Source organism: Falco biarmicus, chromosome 4 (genome assembly GCF_023638135.1).
Source record: "Falco biarmicus isolate bFalBia1 chromosome 4, bFalBia1.pri, whole genome shotgun sequence".
Lineage (NCBI taxonomy): Eukaryota > Metazoa > Chordata > Aves > Falconiformes > Falconidae > Falco > Falco biarmicus.
Window position 1 is genome coordinate 101,296,941 of NC_079291.1, and position 8,415 is coordinate 101,305,355.

The window sequence follows — 8,415 nt, forward strand, 5'->3', positions numbered from 1 at the left end:
TCTCAGAGGGAATGCAGGGAGCTCCTGCTCTGCAACAAAGCACTGCCACAGGAGGGTTCCTGGTTGCTGGATCCCCTCTGCTCCCAGCAAAGGGAGGTCACTTTGGGGCTGGTTTAATCCTGGCTAAGCTGAAATTCCCATGCTTCAGCCTGGCCCCGTGCTGACACCAGCACTTGTGCCATCACGTGGCGAGCTGAGCACGACTGCCACCAGAGTTAGGTCCAATTAAAACAGACCACAAAACTTCTCCAAACGAAGCTAAACCCCAAGCCGCGCCTGCCTTTCCTTCCCCCCAGCCTTCCGTCCTTCCCCCTGCCATCCCAGTTTTGCTGCCCTGAGCACCACCGCTGGAATCGGCTCAGGTCCTGGCTCCGCTCCGCGCAGCTCAGCACAGCCCCACATTTTATTTGCCCAAGGTGGAGCTGGCCCAGAAGCAGCCAGAGCCGGACCGCCAGCAGAGCCTCGCTGGCCAGTGGGGACAGCCGGGGCGGGGAAGGGGATAAGCCCAAAAGCCTCCCCCCAGAGCAACACAGCCACCGGGAAAACCGCTCCGGGAGACTAGCGGGGGCTTCATTCACAGTGCAACAGGCACAGGGCATCCGACAGAAACAGGGAGGCACCACACACACAGCAGCAGGGGCTGCGCCGGCACCCTGCCCTCCTGCTGGCAGCGCTACCCTGACCAGCAGCGCTGGCATGGCCCCCACGCCGGCACCCCTGCACCCCAGCCCCCCGCAGCAAAGGGGGCTCACCCAAACAACCTGGGCACAGCAAATTTGGCAGCGCGGGCGCAGCGCTGCCCAGGTGGTGCTGGCTGGAGAGAGCAGAGCACGTCTGCTTCCCTCCCTGCAGATCCTGGCTGCAGCCCAGCCCACGCTGGACACAGGCACGCTGCTCCAGCCCCACGCCATGCACGAGGGGCCGAGACCCCGACAGGCACCAGCGCAGTGGATCCACTTGTTTGCCACAAAACCAAGGGGAGGCAGCCACCCCCGCCTGTGCTGGGGGGGCTATCCAAGCACCTCTGCCAAAAATTTGCTTTCTGCTAACCAAGGTGGCTGGAGGTCACGCTGCAGAGGGCCAGAGAGCCCGTGCAAGGTGCACCCAGCCAGGCGAAAAATGCTCTGATGGGAGTTCTGGTGCAAGCCATGGCGCACGCCCCCGGCACGGGCATCCCTCCCTCTCGCCCACGCAGGCACGAGGCCGTGTGGAGCAGGACCTCTCCCACGTGTGCCGGCTGGCCCGCGGGCACCGCCGTGCCGGTAATGAGGAATAATAGTGGGTGTCGGTGGAAGCCGGGGCTGCCGGTGGCGTCACGGACTCGGCGACGGCTCTCCTTCGGAAGCAGCGCTGCCTTCCTGCCTTCCTCCTCCCCCATTTCTTCCCGATGACATCAGCCTGAAAAACAGGTTCTTGACTTCAGAAGGACTCATCGGGCCGATTCTGGTCCCGCCAGAGAGGGAAGAGCCCCCCTTGGCTCCGGAAAGGATGCAGCCAGCCAGGAGCCGGACCCCAAGATAAGCAGCAGCGGGCAGGCGGCAGGCAGGGACCCGGCCGGCATGCCAGCACTTCTAGGAATACAAAACACCAAGGAGGAGATGGGGGTGGAGGAAGTGCGAGGCTGCAGCACTGCGTAACAGTTTTTAAATGTTTGATGGAGGCCTCGGCAGCTGTGAGCTTCAGCTTGGGCTCACGCTCTGGCTCTGCCACTGCTCAGGTATGAAGCAGCACGACCCACCCAGCACAAAAGCCAAAAGCCAGGGCCGGCTCCTGGCCCCCAGAGACCATCAGCAATTCCTCAGGCTGGCTAAAATGACAAAACAGGACTTAACACTGCCCAGCAAAGCCTTCCGAGGGTCACAGTGCTGGACTTGGACCAGCAGGGAACATGATTCTGCGAAACATCCTGCCCACCAGACAAGCCTGAAGATTATTTTTAAACTGCTCCTAAAATATTTTTGGGTTTTCCTCTTCCCCTCTTGAAACTAACAGTCTGCACAGGAAGAGCACAGCAGCCACCCGTACACAGAGCACGGCCACATGCATAAAGCAAACAACTTATTGCCATTATAATTACCTGCGATGTTATCAGCAGCTCTGATGGGGTCAGCATTCGCAGAAGGAAATGTGGTTTTCACATCATGTCATTTGAAAGGCGAGACCATCCTTCCTCCCACCCTGCCCAGGGAGTCAGCCACCAGCCGTACCCCCTCGCACCAACATGACACTAAGGGGAGGGGGGACAGGGCTGCATCATGCGGGAAATTTCTTCCCCCAGCACAAGCACCAACAGGAATCTGCCTCTTCTCTCACCAGGGATTTACTTCTGCAAGAGCCTGAGTGTGCCGACACAGAAGCAGTTGCTTCACTAAGCACGCAAAGCACAGGGACTTGCGGGGCTCCTACGACGACACCGAGATTTGCCTGGATAGAGGTAGCATCAGTCGTGTCCAGGGCCCGATCCTCTGCAACAGCTATTGCCCAGGATTGGGCCCTGGACACAGCCAGCGCTACCTGGAGGGGCTCGGAGCATCCCAGGAGGGCAAGCATCCCAGCCGGCTTCCTGGTAATGGTGGGAAACCAGCCCTTCTCCTAACCCCTCACACGCCAGACTGCAGCTCTGCTCCACCAAACTCCCAAGAAAATGCCAAACACTCAACATTTATCAGTTCAAAAAACGTGTGATTAGCAAGATTTTTTTTTCCTCCCTTCAGTATAATTATATACATTTTAATGCAGCTACCACCCCTGTATTTTGTACATTAAACAGTAGGCAACCAAAGGAAGACAGAGGCTTTATTTTTCCTGGCTTCGCTTTTCTGAAAGTAATAGTATGTTGCAAAATTGCTCCAGCAGAAGAGCTTATCTTCACCAGAAAAACCGGGGGAGCAAACGGAAAACAGGAAGGAGGAAGAAGGGATCTCCCGATGGGAAAGCAGAGACTGCAGTGTCCCCTCCACACTGCCCCTGCCCTCCGGTCCCCTGCACGTACCTACACCTGGAAACTGTCCCCGCTACCACGGGCAGGACTTGGAAAGAGCCTCAGCCTCCGTCCTCCGCCGTCGACAGAAAGAAAAACCAAACCAAGCCAACGGTCATCGGTTACTCAACCCCTGAAGCCAGGGTCATTAGCCGGATTAAAGCTCCCGAGCTCCGGCCAGCAGCACGGCTAGCAAAGTGCAGCTAAACTGCCCAAATTGGATTACTACCGCTCCTGGGTCTCCGTGCCAAGTTGGCCAGCGGACTGCAGGATGCCTGAGATGTGGAGGCAGGAGTCGAGCCCTGGGGCTGATCTGCAGGCTGCGGGGGAAGAGGAGGACAGATGGGAGGAGATGGTCCCCACACAGCGGATCCCCCAGAGCCATGGAGCCTGTCCCTGGTACCCCTGCCATGCTCTCACCTCAGGCACTTTCTCCAGAGAAATCCCTCACAAGCTCAGCTCAAGAAGCAAAGAGGATATCGCGCCGTGGCTTGCACAAGGCCCCAGATCAACCCCTGCGATAACAAATCTCCTCTGTGGTTCAGGCAGCTGACAAGGGTCTCAGCCCCCATCACACCAAGACACTCCACACCACAGGGACAGAGGGATCACCCAGAGCAGCACACCTTGCACCACGCAGGGAGACTTCAGAGGACAAAGGAGCGAAAGTGTTTGTGGAGTGTGAGCCCCACGGTCTGGACATGGACTTCTTCTCCAGACTCAAACATCTCAGCACACCAGCAACAAGGAGGAGGTTTGCCAAGCCTTGGCTAACGGGAAAATAAACTTTGAAATGTTTTTAATTCAGGGGTTTAAGTGGCGGCTTCCACCTGGAACAAGGGCTGGAGGCAGCTGCAGACATGGGATGCTGAGGGAAGCAAGGCAAACAAGGACACCGCCCCATGCCCGGCCACGCTCTGACGAGCCGCTGGGAAGACGGGCGTTTTGGCTACACAACATGCTGAGTGCAGAGGAGGTGAGCAGTGTCTGCCCATGCCTGGCACGGAAACCAACAAGATTTATGTATCGGCTTCAGCTTTTCTCCTCCGTGATGCACAAGACTTGCTCAAACATGGCTTCCAAATGAAGGTGGAGGACCATGTTGCAGTATCTGCTTTCATGCTGCACCTGGGCAGGACTGAAGAGGGCATGGCTGAGGCTGCAGGGCAGGGACCGTGTCAGCGCACACACGTTCTCACCACGTCCCATCCACCTGCAGTGGGATGTTCCCCATAACACTGCCCAGAACGTGTCACGGGCTACAGCCAAAGAAGCCAAGCCTGAAGCCAAACCAGCCACCCCAGCACCGGGTGATGGCAAATACCCACTCCTCCCCACGTCGCACGGAGCCACAGTACTCGGCACCTTGCTAGAAGAAGGAGCCCCAGCCCAAAACCAGAAGGGGTAAGGGATCACGGGCCATGCTGAACCAAGCCCCCCATCCCTTGGGCCTTCCTCCACAAATGTGGCACACCACTGAGCCACGCACCAGTCAAACACTGGCCAGGAGCCCTCTGCCCCCTGGTTTCTTCCATATAGCATGCATGTATCTAACGACACAATTTGGGGGAGACATCGATGAACCGCAGAAAGCAGCAACCCAAGGTCTCCACTCTTACATTCCACCAGCCCAGGTCAATGCAAAATCCAATCTTGCAAGCAGTGAGGATGGCATATGGGCATTGGGGTGACCCACATCCACCTTCCCGTCACTGCACAGAGGGATGGCAGCACCTCCCGCTGCCCTGGCCCTCCCAAGGTCCACCTTCCTTCTGTCGTGCTGGGGGTGCCAAAAAAAAAAAAAAAAAAAAAAAAAAAAAGACAGACCCCTCACCACGGACACAAACTACCACAGCATGGAAACATCCTCCACGGAAAGGCGGTCACAACAAAGCCCAGCGGGACCCAGCAGAAGCCCGACGCTGCAGGCGAGGCTCCCCCCAGTTTGCAGAGAGCCGGCGGCACCAGCACGGCAGCACCGGGCACTGCTGCTTGGAAATTCCCAGCTCAGGGGTGAGCCCAGCTCTCACCAGCGGTTAGTGCTACAGCCAGGAGCAAGACAGGCAGCAACAAAGGCCTTGACCTGCGCTCAGCCCAGAGAATAAACACGTACAAGTTTCCTTCATTAAGTCCGATCCCAGGGCCAGATCCTTCCCTTTGTTCAACGGGTGTCAAACGTGACGAACCCACCGAAATCAATTGCCTGGTGTGACATTTACACCCAGGAGCAGAGCAGGGGCCAGCCCCGGCTGCTGCCAGGATGGAGGCGGGGAGGCAGCCCTGGAAGCACGCAGCAGCGCTGCTTTTATTGCCCTCTTCCATGTCGGCTGCGCAAAGCTCCGGTGAAACAGCGCTCGCCCAGAGCCGCCAGCATGGCCCTCGGCCCCGTCTCTGCCAGAGTTCGGAGGAGTTTGTTTATCTCTCACAGGGCGCTCTGCCTGGCGTAGGAAAAGAGCTTTGTGTTACAGAGAGGCACAAGGGCTCTTCTCCACGGCTCCATACGCAGCCCGAGCATGCACGAAGGCGGATGCCTCTGCTCTGCTCCAAATCCAATGCATCTATTGGGAAAAAAAAAAAAAAAACCCAAAAAAAAAAAAAACACGCCAAGAGAGGAAAACTCTCACTGGTGCCACTATCGCCGTGCTAACAGAAAGACCGCCACCAAAACTTTAATCTTCTGGGTACCAGCTGCAGAAAGCCTGGCCACCCAACGGAGTAGGAGCCTGCCAGCCTGCCCCCGGCGCTGCCTCCCCGCAGCCCCTCGGGAAGCAGCAGATCCAGGCTCACCGCTCTCGGAGGAACAGCACCGGCAGCCAAAGCCGCAGGCGGATGGGGAGCGCCGGATCACACGCACAATCGGGTATTTTGAATCCAAACTTCCTTACCAGCCTTCCTTACGGCCCCGTGCTGCTGCGCTGCTGCCAGCGCCGGCATCCACCGGCACCAGCAGACCGCACCGTGGCAAGCGGGCAGGAGCAAGAAACCTTCCCTCCTCGCAGCCGCTTAAGAAATTACCCGTGCTTCATCCCAGAGGCTTCTGCCCCGCTGCTTTTCCTTGGCTTCTCCACCTTTCCACCCCTTTCGGTCACCAGTGTCTTGAGAGAGAGGCATCGAGTCACTCATTTTACCCACTGAGTATATACAAAAGACCCTGAGATTGTTCAGGAAGCAATTAGCCGCTGTTCAGAGGAAAATGGTGTTTTCAAATGGATAACCTTTGATGTAGTCAATAGCCTCGGCTCCTCTTTTTTTTTTTTTTTCCTTTTTTTTTTTCCTTGCAGCCGCACACAAAAGAAATAAAAAAATAATTAAAAAAAGAAAAAAGAAATTCACCAAAAGGCTGGTAATTCCCCCCCGACACAGCCCGCGCTCAGCAAAAAGAGATTTTCTCGCAAGCCAAAGGAAAAGCAGCTTTGGAAAGGCAGCTCATCTGCCCAACTTTTCTCCCTTCCTTATCCCAAAGCAGAGGAGAAAGATCATGAATATTCATCCCCCCGTTAGCAGGTTCTGCTTTTGTTTTGTCCTCCCCAAAGCCGGAGGAAGGGGGGAGCTAACAAGTGAGGTTAATGCCTGTCTCTTCTCTCCCATCCATCTCCTCTTTAACCAGTGACCTTCATGTTAAGCCCTGTTTACACGCCAGACCCCCTCCCCCGGCTCCCCCCACCCCGGTGCTCGGCCAGGGGCAGAAGGAAGAATTCCCCGCGAGGAGGACAAGGGAGAAGAAGGGATTTCGGGATTTATTTCAGCGTGCCACAGAGATTTTGCAAATCCCTCCCCGGTGGCACGCCGGAGCCGCCGTGTGCGTGTGCAGGGCAGAAAGGGGGAAGGCAGCGCCAACGTGCCGCCCGCTTTATCGGCCGCCTTCCCGGTGAATAGCGGAGGCGGCGGGGCGCAGCGGTACGCAGCCCCGCACACAGGTACCGCAGCCGCCCCCGCCCCGGTCGGAGAGGTGCCCAGGCGCTGCGAAACTACGGCGCGGTGACAATAGCAGCGCTCCCAGCCAGGGCGCCGGCGGCCATCCCGCAGGGCGCCCTGCCTCGGCGGGCAGCGCCGGCCCCGGCTCCGCGGCTGCGGGGGAAACGGCGGCTCTGCGGGTTTCGGGGCGAGCCCAGCCCGCATGCCGCACCCCGCGTCCCGCCGGGATGGGAGAGCGCGGATGCGGGGCAGCGGGGATGGATACAGGGATACCAAGCGAGGATGCGGGGCTGCGCGGGCGCGGGGATGACAGCGAGGATAGGAGCCAGGATACAGGGCAGCGCAGGCGGGGACGGCAGCGGGGACGCAGGGCAGGGCGGATGCGGGGAGCCGAGGCACCGAGCCCGGGCGAGGCTGCGCCCCGCTGCCGTCCCCAGCGGTGCGGGACCCGGGTGCGCAGCGGGCTGCCCGCGGGGCGGCACCGGGCAGGCGAACCGAGCCGAGCCGCGGGGCGGGCGGGCTGCGGGAGAGAGGGAGGCGGCCAGCCCCGCCGCGCCGGGCGGGGAGGCACCGCGGCCCCGGCATCCCCGCGGGACCGCCCGCCCCGGCCCCGGCAGCTCCGGGCAGGGGGGCGGCCCCCGCCCGGTCCAGCCCGCACCTGCCCGGTCCGCGGCAGCCCCGCTGCGAAGCCCCATAAAGAAAACGCCTCGGCGGGTTTTTGTCCCCCGGCGGGAGGCGGTTCCCGCGGCCGCGCTGCCGGAGCCGCGGGGCGCAATGCGGGCTGGCCCCGGGCGGCAGCAGCGCGGCGCCGGCCCGGCCCGGCCCAGCCCAGCCCGGCCGCGGCCCCTCCGCGCCCCCCGACGGGCCGCCGCTGCCCTGCCCGGGCCGGCCCCGCGCCGCCGCCGCCGCCTATTTTTGGGGCCGGTAAAGGCAAATCCGCGTATTTTTCCACAAATCGGCCGATCGGGCAGATAAAGGCACGCGCCGCGCCCGCGGAGGAAAGTTGCACCCGGGTTACTCACGGCTCCGGTCCCCGCTCGCCTCCGCCGTGCCAGCCATAATTGCATTCCACACCGAGCCGCCCGCCGGGCCGCCGCCTCCGCCTCCTCCTCCTCCGCGCCCGCCTCCCCCCGCCGCCGCCGCCGCCCGGGGCTCCGCGCCCGCCTCGCTCGCGCCGCCGCCGCTGCCCCGCATGAATGGGACGGCGGCGCGGGGCCCCGACGGAACGCCGCCCGCCGCGCGCCCCCGCCGCCGCGCGCACGCGCACGCCCGCACCGGCGGCGGGGAGGGGGGGGGCGGGGGAGACGCCGGCAGCCCTGCACGCCGCCTCCAGGGGGCGCCCAAGGGGGGGAGAGGGAGGGGAGAGGTGGGCGGGGCCGCCCCGCCCGCTCTTAAAGGGGCGATGCCTCAGTAGGGGGGAGCTAAAAGCGGCCGTGGAGCGGTGGGGACCGATCTCCCCACGCAACGCGACCGGGCTGTGGGGCACCCGCGGAGGCCGGGACCCACCCGAGGGTCCTGGT

At 61.2% G+C, this 8,415-nt stretch overlaps 1 protein-coding gene across 1 annotated transcript in view; it reads right to left on the bottom strand.

Moving 5' to 3' along the window:
- PLXNA1 (plexin A1) overlaps nt 1-8,141 on the bottom strand; it is a 121,489-nt gene extending 113,348 nt beyond the window's left edge. The window contains exon 1 of the mRNA XM_056336479.1: nt 7,918-8,141. The gene's annotated coding sequence lies outside the window, so the exon portion shown is untranslated. The remainder of the gene's footprint in view (nt 1-7,917) is intronic.
- Nucleotides 8,142-8,415: the final 274 nt, after the last annotated feature.